Source organism: Schistocerca serialis, chromosome 3, assembly GCF_023864345.2.
Source record: "Schistocerca serialis cubense isolate TAMUIC-IGC-003099 chromosome 3, iqSchSeri2.2, whole genome shotgun sequence".
Classification (NCBI taxonomy): domain Eukaryota; kingdom Metazoa; phylum Arthropoda; class Insecta; order Orthoptera; family Acrididae; genus Schistocerca; species Schistocerca serialis.
The window spans coordinates 350,696,398-350,723,247 of NC_064640.1; positions in this window are offsets into that span (position 1 = coordinate 350,696,398).

A 26,850-nucleotide genomic window follows, 5' to 3' on the forward strand; every position below is an offset into this window, starting at 1 on the left:
TGCGATCAGAACATGCAGGGAAGTGATACTTGAATTTAAATTGGGGTAAATTATCTATGTTGTCCGAAAGTGTTCGCATATTACAGCCTGTTCATTTTATTAGAATACTTTGAAACTGGATGAATTGTAGAACAGTGTGGGAGAATAGACAAGGCATGAGAAGTAGGCTTTTGTCATAACTTTGGTTATCGGTGCATGTATCTTAGCAATAAGCTTGCCCTCCAAAAGTTGCTACTTATGACTGTCCGATGGCTAATTTTCCAACTAGACAAACCGCTTCAAAAAATAATCAACTATAAATCCGTAAACAGTATGGGGGTGGCTAAGAAGTGGAATTGAATAATAGAGGCAATGGAACCGACTTCGCGAAACTGAATTCTGTTACAACTTGGGTCTGCTTTGTAACGAGAAGTAATGTAAGACTTAGGACCAAGAGGAGGGAAAATATAATAGGCCAAATACCATAAATCATTACAGTAAAGAAGTAAGGGAAGGAACGATATGCCGAATGGTGGCAGTTCTGGGAAATTATAATTTATTTGGAGTCTGGTTTAAGCGGCAGAATAGGAGGAATACTAATACGAAAAAAAATTTGGAAGGAAACTAGGAATCAAGGGGGACAAACTAATGTTGGGGGTTTATTTGATGAAACTAATGGCCGTAGTATGAATTCTGAAGAAAACAGTATTGTTTTTGCATCTATATTATATAGTCCATAAAATGCAGCTTTGGAGAATGAGGAAGTAAATGTGTGATGTAGGGTTGAAATCAGATTATGAATTCCAATAATAATAATGTTGAATTATGTGAAATGCAATCCACTTCCGTGGAAGTCTTGGATACTTGTGAGCAGGTAGTAGTTCCTGTATCAGATGTTTTTGTTAATTGTTCTTGTAGTAACGTTACACATATGGAGGCGAGCGATTAAGCCGCCCATAACTTGCAGGAGGGGAGTGAAATTGTTTGTATAGCTTAACTCTAGCCGGGATAGCTCGGCGGATGGTCCAGCAGAAGAGACCGGTAAACCCCAGCCCCAGGTGCAGAGGTGATGCAAGTAAAAGGAAGCGGGTGAAACCCGGTGTGGGGAATTAGGACGGCGGTCGGACACTTAAGAAGACCGGCAGTGCAACAGCATTGGTAGCGTGTCAGACAATCTGAAAGATGGCTTCTTACAGCTCTTGCAAATTTGACGATAAATCCCAATCACATATAAAAGTAGATCGGGATACATCTGCTATCTCAGAAAAATGAGGAACATCCAGAGACATAACAATATTTTCAACACCCTTAACACGTCAGAAGTTAATACACTGGTGTTCAAACTTAAAGCAACAAACCGCTAATTCCCCATTCTGTGTCTAATTCACGATATAATCATACAGAATGTCAACTGATGTTCGTATGATCGTGTTCTGCACGGAAGATGGCATTTGGTCAACGGACAACCACGCCACTGATGACGTTAGGGCACCCGTCAAACGGGATAGTGTTTACCGGATCGTCCCACATCCACAACCACTGAATACACAGTCACGGACGATGCAGTATGGCACAGAGGAGATGCCTACTAGACTCTGCGGTGGAGGGCCATGGGAAGAATGTGAACAGGACAGTCGCAAGGTGACATGGCCTGATGGCTTAATGTGAATCGTTCTGTTGTTTCTCGGATGTGGCGACATTTTATAGAGACCGAAACTGAATCCCGAAGTTCAGGGCAGGGCCGACCATGTGTGACATCAGAGAGAGAGGGCCGTTATTTGGCTGTAAGGGCACGATGGTACTGCCATAGCACTGCAGGGCAACCGGCATCTGATCTCGCAGCATCCTCTGTACGTGTTGTATCGAGGCAAACGGTGTACAGAAGACTTCAGAGGAGTGGTCTCTATTGTTGAAGACCTCTGCATGTGTACCTCTGACGCGTCTTCACGGAAGGGAACGTCTAGAGTCGAGTCGTTAACGTGCCACCTAGACGGTCGAACGGTGGGCCAATGGTCTTTCCAAAGATGAGCCCCGATTTAGTCTGGAGAGTGATTCTCGACGAATTCGCATCTGGAGGGAACGTGGAACACGATTTCGAGACCCAACAATGGTGGAAAAAGACCGATATCTATGAGGATCCCTAATGGCGTCGACAAGAATTACGTTGGCCACTCGAACAACGCTTTGTGAAATTCTGCGGGTGAATCGGCAAGGATTACTGGTTTCAGGTATCGTGACAAGATCTTCATGCCTCACGCCTGGTTGTTGCGAGACGCTGTGGGGGCAAGCTTCGTTCTGATGGACGATAATGTTCGACCTCATAAAGCACAGGTTGTTCGATGTTTTCTTGGATACGGATGGTATTGCACGCTCGGCCTAGCCTACTCTCTCTTCCGATTTGAATCCCATAGACCATGTGTGGAATGCACAAGTTACGACTACTACAACAGTTAGCTCAGATGATAGCGTAGTACTGTAGCTATCATCTCTGAACGCTACGTCTCTGTATCAATTTTACTTCTTCATTTATTACATTTTTTATTTCTTTTCATTATGCAAATATTTATTAGAAAATTGTATTCTCCACAATATCACAGCAACTGAATGCAGCGTGAATATATCATATCCTTCCATACGTGGATAGCTTTTTAAGGAATATTTTACCATTTTTCGAGTCACTTCACTTAAATGTTGATTACAATTGATGTTAAAAACCGAAACAGTTTAATAGTGGTCAGTCACAATTGTTAGCTGACACCACCATTGGAAACGGGGCCAAAAGAGCCTCCTGTCAAGCAGGCCTAAATAACTGTTCCAACCATATTTAACGACAATCTAGTGTCTTTTAACATGAGTGCTGGCTTATTTATCAATAAAAAAATTCTTATTTACATTTATTGTAAATGATCTGAGTGTGACCGAATGTTTATAACATTTATTTATTTCAATATTGTCATACTATATTAGTTTAGTGCGGGAAGTGGTCAAGTTACGTCAAATAGTGTTTGTAGAACTTAAGAATGATGTATTTTGCTGGGGACGGCCCTCAATCAATGGAGAAGCAGATAGTGGCGCAACACTGCCGAAGTCAAGTTGAGCTATTTTTACGTTAAGTCTCGAAAGAGGATACTTTTACGTTTGTTCCAGAAGAAGGCAGATCAGCCCCAGGTGACGTGAGTTATTCGATGGTGTACGTGATTGATTCTGGACAGTGAATGGGTGCTATGATACTCTAACATTTCAGATTGCTTTCCGGAAACAAACAGAGAATGAGTTTTTTCTCGTTGTGTCACGTGCGTTAATTTGTAAATCATCATATTGAACTATGAACTATTTTGAGCTGATGAATATTTGGTGAATTGTGATTACGAAATGGACACAATTTTCGCATTTCATGTATGACTATTAAGCGTGATGATTCTGTAAACATTCTCCAAACGCTCTTTACGCAACTTCACCGCTTTTGATAAGATTATTTTCTGTCTCTCTTTTAATTAAATATCGTAGACTCACTTTCTGTTTAGTTGATATATACCTTCTTGAGTAACCACCATTTTCAACACTATTCTCTGACGTCTACATCAATTACAAATGTTAGAACAGAACCGTTTTTCCAAATTATTCATTTATCTTTTTATTTTATATTTCTGTGTATCTTATCAATTCGCAGTTGTAGCCATGCATAGACTATTTGACTGCTGGATCACAGCTTTATGTTACCATATGCCGCAAATTAGGTGTTGGGCACAAAAGCAGACATATGTGGCTCGATCCTACGATATTATCGAGATATTTCTTTTAAACACAGCTGTGCATAGCCCCATTACTTAAGATGCCAGCAACATCAGGTTCAGATACAACTTGTTTCTTCACGTGGGATGCTATTCAGAGAGCAACTACTGAGCGGGAAAAATTAGGTAGCGTCGTGTGTGATATGCACACTGTAAGTGCAGATAGTGATGTGGTAGAAAAATTGACTGATACAATAAATCCGCCCGCGGGTGTGGCCGAGCGGCTCTAGGCGCTTCAGTCTGGAACCACGCGACCGCTACGGTCGCAGTTTCGACCCCTACCTCGGACATGGATGTGTGTGATGTCCGTAGGTTAGTTAGGTTTAAGTAGTTCTAAATTCTAGGGGACTGATGACCTCAGATGCTAAGTCTCATAGTGCTCAGAGCCATTTGAACCATTTGAACAATAAATCCTTATGATGTTAATTCTGTTGCAGATGTATGAGTGAGGAAGTTAGGCGAGAACATTTATTTCTTGAACATTGAGTGTGTGAGAAGGAAAGGGATTTTGATTTTAATGATCGTTAGCTAAGGCCAATTTCTTTCAAATGTGCTCACTTCAATATTGGGAGCTTGATGAGCATGAGAAGATAAAGGAGCTAAGTGAGGAGTATCATGGATACAAATATGTTTCAAAAAATATTTAATGGGGATAAAGATTTTGAATCGCTGAGTGGACAAAAGTATGCTCATGATAGGGAAAGACAGCATGGGAAATAACTATCATGTAATTAATAGTTCAGTTAGTAGAAATGTTCAGGATGATGATGAAATTCACACCTTACCAATTCTTACTGTCTGACAGCAAATAGGTGTGGATGAAAGTGAGTTAAATATTGAATAAACGGATATAGGTGAACGTACGAAAAAAGCTTTAACCCAAATGAAACCAATTTTATTAACATTCTGAATACTTATTCTTTATGTTGTTGTTGTTGTGGTCTTCAGTCCTGAGACTGGTTTGATGCAGCTCTCCATGCTACTCTATCCTGTGCAAGGTTCTTCATCTCTGAGTAACTACTGCAACCTACATCCTTCTGAATCTGCTTAGTGTATTCATCTCTTGGTCTCCCTCTACGATTTTTACCCTCCACGCTGCCCTCCAATACTAATTTGGTGATCCCTTGATGCCTTTATATCTACTTGTATATATCTCAACATCGGCACCCTGGCGATTCATTTCTCAATACGACAGTCAGTTTGTTGACACGATTCCTGTAGAATGATTGAAAATGGTTCAAATGGCTCTGAGCACTATGGGACTTAACTTCTGAGGTCATCAGTCCCCTAGAACTTAGAACTACTTAAACCTAACTAACCTAAGGACATCACACACATCCATGCCCGAGGCAGGATTCGAACCTGCGACCGTAGCGGTCGCGCGGTTCCAGGCTGTAGCGCCTAGAACCGCTTGGCCACTCCGGCCGGCTAGAATGATTGACTTTTTTGACGGAGCCACATCTCACCTCCCATTGCATTGCTTCATCACTGAAGTACTAGAAAGTATTCCTTATGTTTTGGAAACAGATCAGAATTGGATGGGGCCAAGTCAGGAATGTATAGAGGATGATCGATGAGAGTAAATCCTCGGCGTCGGATGGTTGCAGATGTCACAGAGCTCATCTATGGTTTGGCATTGTCATGCTGAAGGAGAGGGTGCTCTGTGTCTGGATGAACACTTTGAACTCGTGCTGTCAACTATCTGAGATCTCTCACACTCCGACATACATACGATACACACTCCCACAGTATGCGCTACAATCAGAGCCCTCTAGTGGCAGAGGTTTGCAAGTTTCGCCAGCGAATCAAGACAGTCGACCAAGTAATACGCATAACATGTAATACCTCAACTAATATTGAGAACAGAATAAGAAATTCAGAGGGGAAACTTGTCAGCATGATCTCATAATTATGAAGCCAAGGATTGGGTAGATTTCGAAAAATTTTACCTGCTGCTAATACCAGAAACATGGAAGGGAGAAAAATTTAGTGTTGCCAGGAACATAGGGTGGTTAAGAGTAGAAAATTTGGAATTTGAGGAAGACTTGTGTATATTATTTGTAGGAGGTAATGATGTTGAACCATTTAGTGGAAATAAGATGTTACCATGATGAAAGACTGTGTGCTTAAGGTACAGGAGGATCATTTAATGAACCTGAATTAAATCATAATTTTATTGATAATGTTCAGCCTTTAATAAATATTAAAGTGGAAGAAATCTGTGAAAATGCTTTGGTGGATGCTGGGAATTCCATCTGTTGGATAGCATAAAATTTGTGAGACTATATTGAGAATAAGAGTTTCCAGTCACAGGAGTGAGAATAAAAAGTGTTGTGGAGGATTACAGTAAGGAGGGAGGTAAAGTTATATGTAAACATTAGTGGAGAATCATTTAATGAAGCATTACTTGTGTTACCATACTTCAGTATAAATGTGATGCCGGGCACAAACAGTTTTAGTAAATATGATTCACATGTAGGTCGTAAAGAAAAGACGCTTGAATTAAACGATGGAGGTGGTAGGAAGAAAGTTAAATTTAAGAGTAATTTTAATGGGAAAGACTCGATGGAAGCTTTGTGTGTGGTAGTGGTGAATGGAGAGGTGAAAGAAGAAATCTGCTATAGTTAATCAGAAATGTACGTCAGTGTGTATAGTAGATTGAGTGTTAAATCTTAGTTTGCTTTTTGGGGCTTTATTATGTAGATTTGCTCAGGAGTAAAATTTTGATGAGTCAGTGAGAGTGAGGGCACATTATGCAAGCAGCAGATTCTAACAATCAGTATGGTAGCAATTAAGGCTCTATATATGAAGTAAACAGTTCTCTTGTGTTTACGTTAAATTTTTAGGGTGGTACTGGCAAGAGTATATTAGGACAAGGTTTCGGGGGTCAGTTTGGGTGTATATGTTACATTTAGTTTCAAAATTTTTGGAAGCGGATGTGTATATTTTGAAGGTACATTTGTCGTTGGCTATTACATTTAAGAATATTTTTGGATGGCTTTACTAAATGTATTTTGTGTAATTGTGGGGTGATAAATTATGAGTCACAGATGAAAATTAAGACGACTGCATGAGTAAGACTGGTTTGGTAACCCTTAAGTTATTTAATATTAAATGTTTTGTGTATAAAATGAATTTTGAATATTAATATTTTGACAACGCCTGAAGTTATTTTCATAAAGGAAGTGTCTATAGACAGGACGCATTGAGAAATGTCAGGAGATAATATGAGATTTTTTAAAACAACACATACTTTAAATTACAGGCCAGAATGTGCATTCCACGCCAAAAAAATTGATTGGTTATTAATCTTTTATAACGATAATTGCACAAGTTTATTGGCTATAAAATAGCACAAAAACATACACATTAAAAACTTAAGGCGGCCGGTTGGCAAAAACTAAGGTTTATCTGACTGAACTATTTACTCTGGATCAAAATATGGAAAACGAATCTGAAATTCTCTAACACTGAGTAGACTTTGGTAGATTTAGTCTACGCAGAAGTTATACTACTTTGGTGCACATGAGAACAAGTGGCGAGATTGTGTGCCTGTTTGTCCTAACAAGTCGGAGTACCAATACAGTACGCCTTTTCTCAGTGTGTGGCGTTGTCTCCGGTGATGCTCGTCGTTCAAGTGTCTGCAGAACAGCGATGTGCGGTGCCTGTAATTCCTATCGCGAGCACAAAATATGCAATGTTACAGCTGGCGGTCTGTTCGACGGATCGCAATTACTCTCTAATAAAGATCTGAAATCTCGGCAGATTCCAGCGTGTGACACTACCGTTTCCCAGTCACATCATGGACCATTTTGACTCACTTACATAGCACTGCGCACAAGGAAATCAAATGTCAAAGCAGTAGACCTATCATGAATAAGATTGCCATCGGCACAGGGAGTTGTTGGAGGTGACTGAAGTCTAAACTGTCAGTACAGCTAAGTTCTCATCACAGGCTTCCCAGCCAAGATCAGTGCTAGTGAAAAGTACATCACTCAACCTCTAAGTTTGGAAATTTCAGTTAGGAAGGAACTTATAATAAAATTGTAGACTTTAATTTGAAAATTCATTTCATCTAATAACTTCCATAGTACAGTAAATTAAGGCAGAAGAGCAATAAATAGACTCATAACAAACGTCAAGGTTCGAATCCTTTCTAGAACGGTGTCTCCTCACTTTCCATCAGACCTCAGCAAACTCCACACAGGTATTCCTGCAACTGTAAGCATGAGGGTTTCATCCCAATTACAAGATTCCACGAGCACCATGTCTCCCCTCCAGTTAGTCTGCTCTACTCCTCAACCAATCCTAACCAATGTTAATAATATTACATTCTTTTCAAGAGAAGCTGCCAATCTCTAACTCGCAAATTCCCACGCAGAGAGGAGACAAGCTCAAGACGTGTTTTCTTCCACAGCCAATTTAGGCAGAATGTTTTGTGTTTTGGTACAGCTCTCGACTGAACAACACATTTATCATGGAGACCATTATCTGGAGAAACCGAACATTGCTGTATGTCCAAACAGGTGTCATGGCTAACTAAGAGAAGTGCTTCTGTGTCCCAACATAGATCATTTCAGAGCCGCCATAAATGATGCGTTTTTCTACAATTGTTTTGAATGCCTGAACCTTCTCAAAAAACTCTGCAGGTAGAGGGACTACACCACCTGATAGCTCCCTCGATAGCATCCACTCCATAGTGAACAAGGAAACTCGCGATTTTTTATGGCTGCCATCCCAGTTCAAAAGGGCGTTTACAACACTGTCTTAATCATTGGCCAGGCGCCCTCGATATCTCTCACGCCCTTGCTTCTGCAGTGGCAAGAGGCACATAACAGGTACGTGCAGGTACGCAGTTTTTCCACCTCTTCAACGAAACGCATTGTCTGTACAACGGAGCAATAATGCTTGGGCGCAGCATTCTGTCCCCACCAAGTGCTTCGAGATGTTCCTCTCCCTAACAGCTGCATGATGCTTCTAAGCTCCAAATGTCCACTGCAAGATTTACTGTTAAATGACTAAAGTGTCTGCTTGTTCTCAACTCCAGAAAAATATTATTTGAAGGAGAGCAACCTAAGGATCCCACATGCATTAACAATGTACATGCTGCCATCAGTGTTTGATCATATTGACAACTTCCTTTAGTCTCATAAAAACTATGCCTTGCGTTTAAAATCAACGTTAAATTGTACCCTGGAATACGAAGAATAATGAGAGAGTGACTCGTCCTCTCTCACTGCCCCACACCACGGTTGATTTACGCATGTGTAGTGTCTCGCTTCAAAATGTCATAGTGTGAAATGGAACAGAGAAAATCATCAGACAGTATTTTGATTTCTCACAATGACGACATGAGTGTTGGGGGCGACTTTGCCAACCCATACCACACACAGAAGAAGAACATTCTAACTGGACCTCATTCACCACAGCGGCCATTCACTCACACAAAGTTGCGTCCTTGCAAGATGTATAGGTGATTATTGCTGATTGTAGTATGATTAATGTGGACCTATGGATCATTGTTACACCCCAGCTTTCAGATAGACAATTACTAAGCGGTTTTTTCTTTTACTAACTCATACATTTTCTGAGGTCAGAGACGACTAATGTCCTTAAACATATTACAATTCCTTAGATTTTGTACCGTTCTCTGCCTACTCAATCGTACAAAATGTTTCAGTCATTACTGATAGGCAAACAGGCAATAATTGTAACATAAGAAACATATTTATCCTCAAAATCTGAACAAATGTGTAACATGTGTCACCTGTTGTGCATACTTCCTAGAGCAGTGTAATATTGTTTCTTCTGCCTCCAAGAACTCTGAATATCTCTCTCATTAATTTAACTTAACATAAATGCATGACAAATTAACTACACTAGGTTAGCTGCATAAAAACTAGTTCACAAGGAAATGTGTTGGGTTACAAGAATGTCTGAAACCTGGGTCAACGTATTGCTCCCTCCACAAAGGTCCCTGTGGAGACACATTACATGCACAAAGACATACAGATAGAACATGGCACTAAATACACACAAATGGTCCCTGTACTGGCTGAAGCATCAAGGTGCAGCAGGGTCCCACCAGGGTGAGGGCCACCCTTCTCCCATCGCGTGATGCAGGAGCAGCAGCGGATGTCTCTGGTCCGCCCATCTGATCCAGGCAAGCACCAGTGAGGCTGCTGGACTGCTGGCATTATCTCAACGTGGCAGCAACTGGCAGTCTGTTGTGGCGTCGGGTGCAACAGACATGAGGTCTCGTGGGAAGGAATGAGATACTGGTGTGGTTGCACAGCGCCCAACAACTCCAACTCAGGTTATGACGTTTCAACCCATGTCTCTTCTCTCTTTCAAGTAGCTGAAAGAGTGCAGTCTCCATGTAGATTAAGTGGTGAGACAACAACCCATCTCCTAGTGAGGATTTCCTCTGTCCCACTGTGCCAGTGGGTAACTTGCGATGTCTGCAGCATCTCCAGTGCCTGTCTCCATCACTGTACATAACTGCAGTAGCAACTTGTCCGGATCGTGGCTACCTGGTTCTGCACACCCTCTGTAGAGGGTGTGTGCCCACCTGTGGGATCCCCCTGGGCCTTGATGTGGCGCTAACTCGTCTGCAGGTCCTTAAAGGCGTTTCATGTCAGGGACGAGCCTCCAGTCTGGCAGTCCCATTCACAACCACTCAGCAGATGGTTGGTGTTGGCTGTCGCGTACTTGGCGCCCAGCCTATCCAACAGGCTGTTAAGGAAGTGATGTGGCACCATTGGTGAGCCACCCTTTTCTGGAGGGCTGCCTTCATTCACTGGCAACCGGGGCAGGCTGGTTTACAGCAGCCACGGCATGTGGCATAGCTTCCCCTCTGCTTTCACTTTCACTGGGCTGCGTAGGTGGCAAGCAGTCCCCCAGCTGTCCCAGCTTCATTCAGCTCTAGCGACAGCCCTCCAATCGGCAGGCCTCTGAATCACACCACTGTGGAAATTCTCCTCCAGGCTGCCTCAAGGTCGCTGTCACCAGCCGCAGGGTGTTATCTAGTGACGGCTAACAGAATACATCGATAGTGGGTTCGACAGGTCCCAAAATCTGCACAGTCCTCGTAATATGTTTCAATGGTCATGCTTACAAAGTTCTACGTACATAGTTTCTTATGAATAAAATAACAACCCAAAAACAAGCTGAATAAGTACATCGAGAGCACATGTATAATTACTTCTGTATTGGAACAACAACATGGCGTCCTTAACATTTATACTTGTCTTAAATATATGGTGTGAAGTGTATCCGGACTGTGTGTGAGGTGTGTTAGTGCCATCCATTAGCCCTATAACAGGCTGGCACTGCAGCCACTCTTCACTCAACATGTCCTTTACACATAACACTTGGTATTAACTTTTTTGTCTCTACTCAATATCTGTCAACATTACCTCTACGTTCTGTCTGCTCTTAGATTATGACTACCCTATGCATACTCCTCCTGTTCTTGGTACTTACGACAGCGTTGTCATCAAATGCCGAAGTGGTCCAGAATCATGTTACCATTTGTCTGCATAGATGCTCTATCTCATGACAACTGCTTCTGCATTCGAAATCTGAAACTTGGAAATGTCATTAGTTCTCGCTTAATTGTTGTTCTACATTTTACAAAAACTCCTCAAATTTCACCTAGTTGAATTTCCACTGTAATAAAATACAGAAGTGAATTACTTCTCTATTTATGTCTGTCCTCATCCTCACCAATGGGCCCGTTCTTACTGCTGCCCTCCTTTTCCTGAACCTGAGTTACATCACACCACCATGACTTGCACTGCGTATGCTCATCTCTCGTAATACGCTTTGCCTACGGCACTCTCTAGGCGTCGGCAAAACACAGAGGCCTCGCCAGCCGTTATGACCGTGCGGTTCTAGGCGCTTCGTCTGGAACCGCGTGACCGCTACGGTCGCAGGTACGAATCCTGCCTCAGGCATGGATGTGTGTGATGCCCTTAGGTTAGTTAGGTTTAAGTAGTTCTAAGTTCTACGGGACTGATGACCTCATATGTTAAGTCCCATAGTGCTCAGAGCCATTTGAACTACAGAGACCTCGAGAAAGTCTTCATCGCAAGACTGGCAGTGACCCATAATCCTAGCGCACATAGCGTCTCCATGCAACTAATGCGTGGACAGTTAATACCACTCATAACAAACGCGAAAATCCAAACTAACCTGTGCAGTGGCATTGCTGCCATATCGCCATCCCTAAACAGCAGGAAGGAACGTACACTCGCCTCTTGGGCAGTGCATAGGATACTGCAGAAACGGATAGAAATACTCTCAAAAACCATAGTGATATTATGGAACACTCAAGTACAAGAACTATACAGCTGAATCTTATATTCATAATGCAATTATTTCTTGACTAACATTCTTATACTCCTCTGAGCGTGACAATGGACAACAACAGTGCGATCCGAAAACATAATGGCCATTTGTCACAAAACGAGGTTGGACCCTGGGCTCAGTTCAGTCAACGAGCAGAGGTTATCATGCCAAGAAAGGTGTCAGGTAATGCTAAGATCTGTCACTTGTGACGAATTTCTGATCAATCCTGACTTTGGTTTTCAAGCAGCCAATGAATGTATTGATACGATGATGTAACAACAACGCTTCTCATTTGACCAGGTTCCTCATGCAGTTGTACCAAAAGTTAATGAATGACAATTACAAATACATCAATTTCAAAAATTCATTAAACGAATAATGTACACCACATTAACCAATACCATCTAGACTTCGCTAATACACTGAAGATCAATGTAGAAATTGATTCTAACCCTACTGAACTACTATAAACATCTATTCCACAAATGTTGTATCTTCATATTCCAATTTTTTGCTCGTTATGGTGGTTCCTGTGATCTTCTTTTGAGCTGTGCCCCCAACTGCCAAGCATCAGTTTCTATTTAGGCTTCTCGCGTTTCCCTTGTCAGCAGTTGAGTGGCCTAATTTGGATATTATGATCTTGTTGGTTTTCTTGCTGCCAACGGCTGTTGCTCTCCCAGTTGTTTCTTTGTTGCCATGGTTCACCAGTATGAAGCTGGAAATGCTTTGGACTCCGTAGATATCTTGCCCCCATCTTGTTCGACACGGTCTGTAGAGGATCCTAAGTCCCAGCACAAGGAATGTCTCGTGAATGAATCGAGCATTCTGATTCGCTCTAATGAATTTACCCACCAAACAGCTGCTGCTGCCTGTGTGGAAGTCCGTTCGCCATTTCTTTCTGCAGATGAGACTTTCAACAGCAAAAATATTTTGTACAGATCGCCATATTGCACTGACAGTTAAACCCCGCAAAAGTGGGCTACAGATCGTCAAATACATCCCACTTACTCATTGTGCCGCAGTGCAGTGCCGACAAAGGAAACTGCCACCTTAAACACGGCCTATGACCACAGCCGCAGAAGGGCTTGTCAGATAGAGAGGCCAGCTGGTCATGCACGATCTCCCATCCCAGGAGGACCTGAGTGATAGGAGCTCAATAGCTATCAAAACCCCCCAGTGCAAACACTCATCGTATTGAATCTTCTCAAATTCCCGCAGAGTATAAATGCAACACAAGCGGTCCCAAAGGCGACTCAACGCAAACTCGGTATTAGCTCACTGTTCACCCAACCAGGTGGAGCCGCATCATAAGCCAGAAGCTTCTCAGACTTCCTGAATTGGTGTACAAAGGCTGGGTCAGTTCCACTCGGCACAAAGGTGTTATTGTTTCTGGCTCCTACCTGCTTGCTTCCTTGCTTGGTTTCTACAGACTCTGGGATTACAAGAATATATGTACTTTCACATGGTTTGTTAGAATATGATGCCGTTTACGTGATACTTCTCGATATGAAGCACATAGAGTATGCTACTGATCACTTGTGCAGTATAATTCTGAAGATATAGACTGGAAATTATTTCTCTAGAAACCCGAAACTTTAGCGAGGTGGAGCGTACTGTAAACCACTGAATAACTAGAAACTTATCTTGTCTGCGAAGACCTTTACGTGAAATTTCGAAAAAAAATTAAGGAAACTGATATTTCCATTCGCGAATACTGATGTTAGTGATGTAACAGATTCCAAATCATCCTTATAATTTACAAAGCCAAAGAAGGTGTTTCTCATGTCTAGAGAACCAGCAAATGTGTCTTCCACCGATCTTTCACCTGCTAGATGCACACAACACACACCACAATCGATGTTCTCTCAACCAAATAAAGACAGGAAATGTGCAGAAGCAGTAAACTAGACAGGTTAAATGGGAGGGAATAATGGTCCAGCGCAAACACACATTCATATTGAATATTCCCAAATTCCCACGGAAAACACAAGCGATCGTGAAGGCTTCCCAACACATACCGAGTATTAGTTCGCTATTCAGCCATTTATAGGGGTGACACGGTTAGGTCAGGTACTTTCCTTTACTCCAACAGGCCTTCCATTCTGACAGCTCCTGCCGTTAGCTGGAAATGTGAATCATTCCCGCCACAGGCCACTACCGCCGCGAGCCACGCACCCCCAAACAGAATCGTCCTAGGAAACCAGCTACATATATATTTGATCACTATACTTACAATTAAATATTACGATTGTGGCCTCAATTGGACGACATTCGACAATGAGCGAAGTATCGGAAATACCCCCTGCTGACGGCTGTGGCTTTGGAAATATAAATATCTGTACCATTCTTATGAGTTGTCATTCTTTTCCAAGCACAAAACATCTCTTTCATTCCCTTTGCGTCTATCGGAGTATTCCACGTCAGATCCATACCTCCTCTTATGATAGGACATTATCATTTTATTTGTACATGTCGGTACACACACACACACACACACACACACACACACACACACACACACATATATATATATATATATATATATATATATATATATATTATAAGGCTGATGCTCAAGATGAACCTATAACGCATTCCCTACTACTAAGTATAATGCTCTCCCAATAACTGCTGGAGATACGAAAAAATACTGAGTGAAATCAGCGATGGGTGGACAAGTATCATAAGTTTTTCTTTCGAGTGGTACCACAGTGTCTTAGAAAGAGAGACATAAGCGTCTTACAAGCCGCCAGATGTTAAAAACACGATCGCAAAGACCATGTTATTGTCATAAGCAGTCTTGATTCTACAGGTGCTCACAAGTATCACTAACGATATCCATGTCAAAAGCGATACAAGCATTGTAAATCGAGGTATGGCATTACCTCTGAATGAAGTGGTGTTTCCAGACACATACCACGACACTGAATATAGACAGTAATCGCCAGAGTGTAGATTATCAGATCAACAGTGCAGTTACACGTCGGCGATGGGTTTAAGCTCGTAATAAAATCACCGAATTTTGAAAGTGATTCGACTAAGGAATGCGATATGAAGCCGGTATTTGCAGCTCCTTTATCCAGCCACTAGATATTTCTCCAGGATTTGCTACGCATTCTGTCTCAATGTCACGTCAGAGGTCCTGCGATGTATCCACTGGGTTATAGGCGATGGTTAATTGAGAAGGATCTCAAGCAGTAGATGGTGTGCTGATTGAGGTCGTAAAAAATGTACTCTAACTTTTCAGATCTCTAGTGCCACGCTTTCCTGTGGAAATGCTGTCTGTGAAGAGGAGTCAAATCTTTCCATTCAACCACATACCTATGTTGTATCCTATGGTGAAGACTTTTAATGATTACAGCCACTAGTGAATCATATTTATGGCGCTCTGATATATCGAAACGAGTCGCCTTTTTCGAACCTATCTGCCACAGTAAAATTTTAGATAGTCCCTATGCATGTTGCAAGTGCCCCCGCAGACTCTGCGCTGCCATCCTGCAGCTTTGTGCATGTGATTATTCCAATTTAAGTCAGAACTGAGCACAAGCAGGAGAGAGCTATACACTACCGCATTCTGCAACGCGTGTAGAAACAGAGTGACCTGAGTAAGTGCAACAGGATCGTGTTTTCACCATTCGATGCAAATGAGAACATGTTGTCGTAGCACCACGGTGTATGATGTACAGTCAGTGCCAAAAGAAGCCCACCCCTGCAACATGAGGTAGTATAAAAGACAGTATGGGAACTGGGAGAAGGACGAGGAGTTTGCTACTGCATTTTTGTGGTCTCCAAACTGCATACAGGCACTGCAGTCCAAAGCAGATCTGTATCCCTCAGGATCCATTCAAGCCTATCACCCCAATAATCTATCATTGTCAAAAAAAAATGGTTCAAATGGCTCTGAGCACTATGGGACTTAACATCTGAGGTCATCAGTCCCCTAGAACTTAGAACTACTTAAACCTAACCAACCTAAGGACATCACACACATCCATGCCCGAGGCAGGATTCGAACCTGCGACTGTAGCGGTCGCGCGGTTCCAGGCGGTAGCGCCTAGAACCGCTCGGCCACTCCGGCCGGCCTATCATTGTCACTCTGTACCATCCAACACAGGGAATTTAGGAACTATAAAAGCTCTGCTAACTAAATCTGATAGAGAACTCTACAACATTTTTACTGTATCTCTCTCTTCCAATACATCGAAAACAAACACTTTTTCCGCCATGAGTTCGAGGTCTGTGTCAGGTTCTGGACTGACATTAACACGCTCTGATCAATTGCCTCTCAAAAAAACTAGACGTTGCATGGTGTAAATCATGTTGTTGTTGCTGCTACCACCACACACACAGACACACAGACAGACACACACACACACACACACACACACACACACACACACACACACACACACACATAGATTGTTTTTTAAATAAAAGACGGTTAAAACATAAGGAAACTGGAAGAGTTTTGCGGCGTTGTGGAGCCCTTCCAAACTGTTGTCCGAAGGTAATTGACGACCTCTACTTTTAAACTCATCTGTCACAGTGATGGGATAGCTGGTGACTCTGTGTTCCATTTCGATTGATTCCTCACATTGCAGTCATGTATGTGATCTCTGTTTCCGTAGTACCTACCCCCAGAAGTTGTCGCCCCTCCACCAACACTCTTTCTCCTTCTCAAACAAGTGATGTCTGTCAGTCATTATGTGGCAATCAACAGTGCACCAGTGGATGGATGCGATGGAAAAGACGTCGTCGATATAATGTAATAATAAGCATCACAGATGATAGTGCAAACAATGTTAGCAATTTTACACGAATTTCAACACTGACCAATGATGTGACAGCATGTTTCCCAGTTTCACTATCAGTGCTAAACCGCCCATTCTCTACTTTACGAGTACACTTGCGACTGTAGATAGATGACTGTGGAGAACATCCATTTATTGTAAATTCTCGAACATATACATCACCGAATGGTTCGAATGTCTCTGAGCACTATGGGACTTAACTTCTGAGGTCATCAGTCCCCTAGAACTTAGAACTACGTAAACCTAACTAACTTAAGGACATCACACACATCCATGCCCGAAGCAGGACTCGAACCTGCGACCGTAATGGTCGCGCGGTTCCACACTGTAGCGCCTAGAACCGCTCGGCCACCCCTATACATCATCAAAGTATACCAGACAGTGATCTACATATTTCTAGCACCTAGAGCATAGTGCGTAATTTATGATCTATCTCCATGTGGATGGGAGTCACATAGCATTCTCATAGTCTTAGGATAAAGTTAGAGACTGAAAGATCCCCTAGCACTGTTTTTGACCAACCCACCCTGCAGCACCGTTATTGATTTAATCTACAGCTGACCAGGAGTAGAGCGCTACATTCCGCATCTCGTGAATGAATGGAACTTGCCAAGTCCGCACCCGTCCAAGTGCACAAGATTTCTCGAGATGCGTCCATGTTGAGGAGGTTAGCACCGGTTATCGGTGTATAGTAGTGGATTTGAAAGTGTTGTCATGTAATAGCAGACGGTTAAGAAGGATAAGAAAGGGGTGGTTTTTGTGCATGATGGAGCTCCAGATGGATGGAGTTCGAAGCATTTTACATCAATCAACTACGCTATTAATTCTAAAGAATTGTTGTAGTGTCTAAGGTCAGCACCAGGAGGGTATTGATAAGAAAGAACGCATTCCTAAGGCTACACAGTTCTGCAATTAAAACAGGCTATAATTTTAGATCCCTTCAGTTACTGATCTGTTATTCGTGTGCAATGCAGCGCTGTTCATATTCCAATGTAAGACATACATTTCTAGCGCATGACATACATCCTACTTTGGTAACAAACTGTAAAATGAAGAAACGACTTCCTTAAAATATCAATTCTGTGTGATACATGGATAATACAGCTTTACAGAGATGTATAGCGTCCACTGTTCACTTCCGATAATGACTCCGAAATTACACTATGCCCACATCAGTCCTATCGTTAGTAACGGAGAATATATCTTAAAAGGAAACAGATAGACACGTAGCAGCGGCGTTTGATATGTGAAATTACACGTCATGCCGCCGCTAAATCTGTAAGCAGGATATATGTCAAGCAGATGTATACACAGGGTTTTCAGTGCCTCAAAAACACCTATCACTAACTTAAAACCATCTTAGTAATGAAACTGAAGTCTAGATTTTATACCAAAGATGCGACAGGGGAATGGAGTACATCACATAAACCTTCGTTCGTTTAGAGGACTGTGTCGAAACAGGATGGTCACGTTTCATTTCACATAAGATGGAAGTCTTCTCATGACCGAGAGGTTTGCTGTTAACGATCGCAAGTAGGCAGTGCTTTAAATCGCACACAGAACACATGGTTATATGCGACTCGAACACAGGCCATGTCGCATGACTGATGCATCCTGACAGAACGGCGGAAAAAAATGGTCAAATGACCTGCAGCAACATCTCCCTCCTTCGTTAGAATGCATCATCAGTCTGCCATTAAATCGTACCTCATTACAGCTCCATTTCAACCGATCATTCCATCCACTCTCTGTTATCCTTTAACGCAGATGGTTCTCTGTTTTCCTGGAAAGCCTCAAATACAGTAGTCAACATGCGTGTATTCCCACAATAGATATACAGTAAAATGCTGCTTCGATGGAAAAAAAAGTGACTGTTTCCCTGGTTTTGGCGCTTCCATGTCAACGTTTCCTCGGATTCCTTTTGCTGTCGTATACTTGTTCCCATGTACAAGAATTATTCTGCGCTAAAGAGCAATTCCTCAATTTCCCCGCATTTCGGTGAATTTTCCCTCAATTTATATGTATTTGCCGTCATTTTTCGTAATTCTATCGATTTTATAACACTTGTACCCATGCTATTGTGACATCACTTCTCATTCCATTATATAAAATGGCTTGTATAGGTGCCAACACCTAGTGCAAATGCACTATCTTTCTGATTGGGCGGCATAGTTCAGCACTGTACTCGATTGATTCGAGTCACCTCCACCCACATATTTCTATATGTCCGGGTATGTGCATGTGTCGCGTATGGCTCCCAGGGCCCGCAGTAGATCCGAGTTAGTGTTCGAGTGTCTATTTACATAGACATGTGACATCAGTATAACACTGACAACTTTTAGCTGCGCCTGCGAGGGGAGCTGCTAGGTAACCATCTCGCTAAATGCGCAGATATGAAAGCTATGTGTCATCGCGTCAGCAATGGTGCCTCGGTGAACACGTGTTTTGACAGGTATTTCTCTGGTGCCAAGTATGAAAGGGATGCCACTGCCTCATCCCTGTAGGACCCAAACTGACACCTGCATGTGGTTTGGCAGCTGACAGCCGTGTCGTAACTTTGCGGGGACCGCCAGTGCACCCCGACTCCTGGAAGCATGTGTAATGTTAAGTACAGAACACTACGTTAATTTGCAGAATAATTTTCATATAAAATGCGGTATAACAATTTAAATTGGTGGGTTGGGTGACAAAGAAGAGTGCGCTAGAAATGGCGTTCAGAAGCATGTGGAATTCGAAAAGTCTAGCAGAAAATGGCGGGAGGACATAACTAATTGCTTAATTTACAGACTTTACAGTAGTTTAAGCAGATGGGGGTGACAGGGAAAACCACTTAACACAACAATAGGTTAAGTGCCACAAAAGGGCCAAACATTAGATTAAGACACACAGGGTAGAGTGACGAACATTAGGTTATGCAACATGATTGCCCCATGTAATTACTTGATACAAGACCTACATCTTTCCAAACAGCAGAGAATGATCAGTAAGAGAAATCAAATCCTCACATACTGAATTGTTTATAAATAAACAATATACCCGTGAATTTCCTGTTATGAGATCCTTTCTCTCCACCACATAGCCACCAGTTTCCATATATTCCACACACTGCCTTCAATCCCATAAACTGATTAAATAAACAATATTCTACATATTATCTAGCTTGTTTAAACAATATTCAATACACTGCAATAGATTTCCTGACAAATTCTTTAATTAAATAAGTAAACTATATTCTATACACTGGTATACATAATTAAGTAAAATTCTACACAATGTCTAAATTGTTTAAAGAATATTCCACAAATTACAATCAAATTCCCTCCAAATGACCGATCAACTGAGTCTTTTTCCCGCCAATTCCGGGAGGGGGTATACGAGAATGGGAGGGGTTAAATAATTGATGAATTTAATTAAATAGCTAATCACATTGGTAAGAGTGAGAGGGGGTATTCGAATAACTCAGACCTGAAAGTGTACCTGTATCAGCAAGGGGGAGGGGGTGCGTTGGAGGATCCCTGAAGGGTGGAGGGGGGGAGGGGCAGGAGAACAATAGGTTAAGTCTAATTCGCGTAGAGTGCTCTTGAATGATTTAGTGGACTCGTTACACCTTCCAATGAGCTATTGTTGGTAGTGCAGAGATAATTTGACGTAGCAGTGCCTCGTAATTTCCTTGGCACCGTACGACTGGTCCAAAAAGCGATTCTTCTTAATTAGCGACTCAAAGAACTTCACTGGACTACGGAATCCTGACGCTTCTAGAGATTCGCGCAGCATAATATCCTGCTTGATTCTTTCATCCGTGTCTTGCGACCAATGTGTGTTAAGGAGCACGTCCCTGAACTCTTTATATAAGCGTCATGTCTCAGCAACACTGCGCATATGCTCTGCAATCGATCCTTCTAAAAATCCGCAGATAAACTCCAGCTAGACTTCAGTGGCCACAATTCCGGTATCACTTTATTATACTGGGCTACACATATTCATGGATGTAATGTATTGTTTTTCGCTTTGCATACTAGGTAATTTTGAAAGGATAAGAAATATTTCTGGTCGTATAGTTCATTTCTGTGAACGAATTTTAACTTATTTCTCTAGTGCGCGTCTCCGTAAATCGGTGTGTAATCGATCCTTCTGCACTGTTAGGGCCTCCTCTTGTGTCGTCAGACCCACGGAGTATTGTTTCCGTTCACCGACGACGCACGTAATTGTGTTTCTGCCGTACTTTACGTTTCCGATGGCGCGCTATCTGTCGTGTACCCACTGGCGAGTGGTGTGTTCTCATCCGGCATTCGCCTTATTGCCGGTCATGTAAACTCATATTGCGCATCGAAATGTCGCAATACATGTCTCCTCTTCTGCACTGTTATTGGGGGAGTGCTGCCGTATCAGACTTTGATTCGCTAATCTTTTCTTGCGTTTCCTGGACGATCTTCTCCCAGTTTTCGGAGCGCGGTGAAAACTTTTTCTGTTTTGAAAATTTCTGTTTCGGTCTGTTTTACTTGTTCTTTAGCTAGTGAAGCGTCCTGGCATACACCTTGGGCTACGAATCTTGCCGCCCTGGCATCGCATTTTGCCTCGTTCCCGACTTCTTACGTCTGCGTCCATGTTTTATTGGAGCATTCAACCTATTCTTTCACATCCGCGATTTCCTTCTTAATGTGCTATATACTTTCAACAAGTTGTTCAGCTACCATACGTATCTCCTTCGTCTCCTTAGACGAATTGCATGAGGACCTCCAATTGAGGCCCTCCGCTAATACCTCCAGGACTAGACGAAGTGCGATTCCACCGCTCCGTCGCGCTTTCTTCACGAGTCTGCTCCGCTACTCTCACAAACGTTACGTCTTGCCATGCCAGCCGATTCTACATGGCGCCCTGCTGCGGTTTCACCATTGCGCTCGTTGTCTGACTTAATTTTCTCGTTGTAATCAGAGAATTCCGCGTTGGATATATCAGTAAGGTCAGCTTCTACAATCGACTGAGAATCCTCAGCATCTTCCTCATGATCAATGCTATCGGCCTGCAGTTGATCCATTTGTGACGAGATTCGAATGTTCCCACTAATTCGGAGCAAATGTGCCTTGCTTCTAGTGAGCATGCATTCACGTTTCTACTCAAGAGAGATTTCAATTGCTCCACGTCGCAATGCCACACAACTCTGCCCTAAACATTCTCTGGCGAGCCACTAATTCTAAATCCATGACAACGCATTTAAAATAAAAACAACCCTAATCAACGATATAAAGTAGGAGCCACGGATAATCTACCATCCCACACGTTAACACAACGCCGTTCACCATCAGGAACAATCAACAAGTGACACGGAAATCACAATAAGAAATCAATATGAATACAGACAACACACATAAAATTTATACATCATCAATGTATTTGGCACCAGCAATTCTTATGGTTATGCGAAACTAATTTACCTCGGTGAACCAAATGAATTTCAACAATTGGAAACAGAAGCCTTGTAACGGAAATTGCATCTGACGGTCACAGAAAGTACCATCAGTTTATGATCTTGGCGGTATGTTTTGGAAGGCGACTATGAGTTACCGCCCTGATAGCAATCACTTTAACTAGTAAACCTTCCACTTGATTACCTGCCCCATGAATCTGCTAAATTGATTGTACCCTTTGAATGTCTTTCTTGTTGATAGCCTGCAATAGAGTTTATCACATTTATCAGAATCTAAATGAACTTAAGTCTTGAAATAATATTAATGAAATGGTGGCCCTGTCGTTATTTAAGTCAATTGTTGATAGGTGGTTAATATATCCACACGGGCTTGCTGTTTTACAAAAGCTATTGCACAAGTTTATTGGTTATAAAATAGGACGAAAAGATACATATTTAGCGTGATGACCAAATAAAACATGAACTGATGGCCTCACAAATATACAGTTAACACCTGGGTGGTGGCTTGATGGCAAAGATCATGGTTTGTCTGGTGAATTATTTACTGTGGCTCATAATATGGATAACGCAATCTGAAATTATCTAACACTGAATAAACTTTTATGGATTTATTCTACACAGAAGTTATACTGTGTTGGTGTATCTGAGGTCAAATGGCGAGACTATGATGCTGTTTGCCCTAACAAATCGGAACAGCAATACAATACCCCTTTTCTTGATTGGTGACGGCCGTGGTTTAAGCATCTGCAGAGCGGCGATGTGCAGCGCCTGTATTTCCCTAATCCGGGCACGAAATATGCAAAGTCGCGGATGGCGATCTGTTAGATGGATCGCAATTACTCTCTAATGGAGTCCTGAAATCTCGCCAGATTCCATCGCATAACACTCTTGTTCGCCGGTAATACCATGGACCAATTTGACTCACTTACATGGCAGTGAGCACAAGGAGATTAAACGTCAAGGTGGCAGGCCTGCCACAAGTAAGGTTGCCCTTGGCACAGCGAGTTGTCCGAGATGAATTCGGTCCTCACAACACGCTCCCACCTCGAGACCAATGCTAGTACGAATTCACAATCAGGACAAGTATCCCAAGTGGACCCCGACAAAAATCAAGACCAGGATCCTATCCAGACAGAAGTCTGAATCATAACACCAAGTTTCTTCTCTCCTCACTTTCCATCAAACCTCGGTAAATTCCACAAAAGCACTCCTGCAACCGCCTCCATCAGAGTTTCGTGCAAACTGCAAACCTACACGAGCTCCGTCTATTCCCTCAAACTCGTCTGCTCTTCTCATTGGCCAATCCTAATAAAAGTTAACAGTGCCATTCGCTCTTCAGAAGAAGCAGCCAATCCCAGACTCACAGAGAGAAGGAAACGTTGTGCTTCCAACTTGTTTTTTTTTCCCCCACGGCCACTTTAGGCAACGTGTTATTTTGAATTTTCGTGTAGCTCTAAAGTGTATCTGTGTAGCACACATGTTACTGGGTGTCCGACCAGGGACCCTGGCTAATCTAAGAGAAGTGCTTTTATGTCCCAACACAGATCATTTCAGAGCTTCCATAAATGTTGTGTTCCCGCTAAAATATTTTTGAAGGCATGAGACTTCCCAGAAAACTCTGCAGGCTGAGGAAGGAAACCACCTGACTACTTCCTCAATAGCGTCCGCTCCGTGGTGAACATGGAAACTCGCAAATTTTATGGGCGTCATCCCCATTCACAAAGGGCGTTTACGACACTATCGTAATGCTTTTGTTGGGCGTTCTAGATTTCTCTCGCGCCCCTGTCCCTACTGTGGCAAGAAGCGCCTAACATGTAGGCCCAGGTAGGTCGTTTCCTCCCCTCTTCAACCGAATTCATTGTCTTCACACTAGAGTAATAACGCATGGTCCCAGCATTCTGTCCCCACTAAGTGCTTCGAGATGTTACCCTCCCTAACAGCTGCATGTGGCTTCCACGTCCCAAATGTCAACTCCAAGATTTACTGTTAAGTGACCAAACTGCCTGCTTGTTCGCAACTCAGGAAAAATGCTATCTGAAGGATAACGACCATAATGATCCCCCATGCATTAACAACATACATGCTCCCATCAATGAATGATGATGCTGATAACTTCCTGTAATCTCACAAAAATGATGTCTTGGGTACTCTTGAATATGAATTGAATATGAAGAATAGTGTGAGTGTCTCGTCCTCTCTCAACATTTAAAGAATGACACGATCTTGGCATAGCATACGAAAATAATCTTATTGTGACTGCTGGTAGAATGTGCTGTGGTGTAATGCACTTAAATGGACTGATGAAATTCCAGGAATATGTTGTGCTGGTTGAAAAGTGTAACACAAGACATTGCAGAATTCACTTGAAGTCCTTCAATGCATGTTAGCCGACTTACACTCTTATAAAAAACATGTTATGGTTTATATCTCAACATATAATATTTTCATCCACATGACGTTGTGTGATGCAAAACAAGTGACACTAGAAAGATTCAGGTCATCCATCAAGTTTAGGAGCAGGTCTACTACAGAAGTATATTATCAGAACCAGGACATATAGCTCAATTTATGCAAATACGCGTCGTGTACGAGAATGGAAGATAAACAACTTTAATATGTTTCTATTATTCAGATCTGGAACCATGCTTAACCATATAAGGTAACCAAACCATGATGAGAAAATAAGAGAAGTTAGAGCTCGTACGAAGTCGTTCTTCCAATGCAACTTCCAAGAACGGAACAGTGAAGGAAGGAAATGTACACTCCTCCTCGCACTGTAAACTGCTTCGTAGAGTATATGTGTAGATATGGGTGTACTTTAATCGTTGTCCTATCTCATTTGTTTCAGTATGTAGAGTTTCCTTTCCTACTGTAGGTCTAGCTAGGAACTGAAGAACTCCAAAACGATTACCACATTCTTATTGCTGATATTTTCCATTATAATCACCAGTTCTGTGTAAAATTGTTCTCAGCATCCTCATCACTGGAATTAGGTAGTGCATGTATATTGGCGAGACTCAATACTGCAGATCCTGTTGCTGACGCTACAGATTTGCCTCACCTGTGTGCAGTCCAGCCCCTGACAACAAATCCCATTCAAAATTCGTGTTTTCATCTTCCTTACGCGCTTTGTAGAGTATTATGGATCACTGTTTTCGTATTGCTCCCATACAATTTATTTTCATCTCTTGTAGACACAGAAAGATTGTTACAATTTATCTTGTAAGGTGTTTGAAATATGTCTTTGTTCTGCTGGAATTTCCACAATAACGGAGCAGCCATCCCGATTGAATTTTTCGCAGCTCAATAGCCGACTCTACCTGCTACAGATTCCGTCACCATGCACTGGGTCCTTTGCCCACTAGAGCAGTCAGTACAGATTCATATTGTTTAATTACATTTAATTATAAAAAGTATCACCTTTTTTCTGATGTAATAGTAAACAACATTTTTACCTTTCTTTCAGAGATTAGGCTATTGCTCGTTCCGAACTCAAACATAATGATTCCCACCTTTTCCGAGATCTTAGAATGTCTCTTTTCTCATTCAATTTTTAGTTGAGGATCTTTTGAGGAACTCTGTGACCTGGCTTTCTCATGAAGTATAGTCTCCTATTTTCACGATTTTTTAAATTTTTTCGTACATTTTGAAAATATGTTATTCTTTTCTAACATCTTCATTTCTAATCACGTCTCCACTTGTGAAGCCATTAGTCCCCCTCAGACACTTCATTTCTGTTGTTTGAATATATCTTCTTTTTCTTTAATGGTAACTCAGTTTTACTCTCAAAGGATAAAACAGGAACCACCATCACCTTCATAGAATTTCATGGTGGTCTCTTTTTTGTAGTTTAGGTCCAATGTTCTGTTAGTGGTATCACGGAAAGCTTGGAATTTGTGCATTTTATTTTCAATTTGGGAGTCAAGATCAAAACTTAGACAAAGTAAAAGATACGACAGACAGGTTCGAGAATTTAATTATCTAAAACACTTTTGGTCTGATGAATCGATATTTTCCTCAGAATGCCATATTTTCATTTGATTGCTAGAAACTTTTAAATTGTACTCGTTGCATACTTTGTTCACCTGGTAAACTGATCTCTGGAGGTCGCCGTCATTTTTTGAATAAGAGTATGCATATAATATAACTATCTTTCCCCTCAACATATTCTCTGTGGGTTTGGATTCTCCAGTGTTTGTCGAGTACTGATTCCGACTCTTTAACTGAGATAGTATAGTGATACCATCACAATATATCGCCACACAGAAGTTGGAATACTGCCTACAACGAGACAAAAGATCGTCGGTGTGAAGGAACAATGTTCAATAATTCTGCACGTGAATTCTACTTGCCTTAGCCTCGCAGAAGTAATCTCTTTGAACGTTTTCCTTTACAACCCATTATACTCTTATTCCAAATACGATCCTCCTTCGATTACAAACGAAATATAAGAAAAAAAAAACACAGAATAAGGTGCAGCCGAAAGTGATTG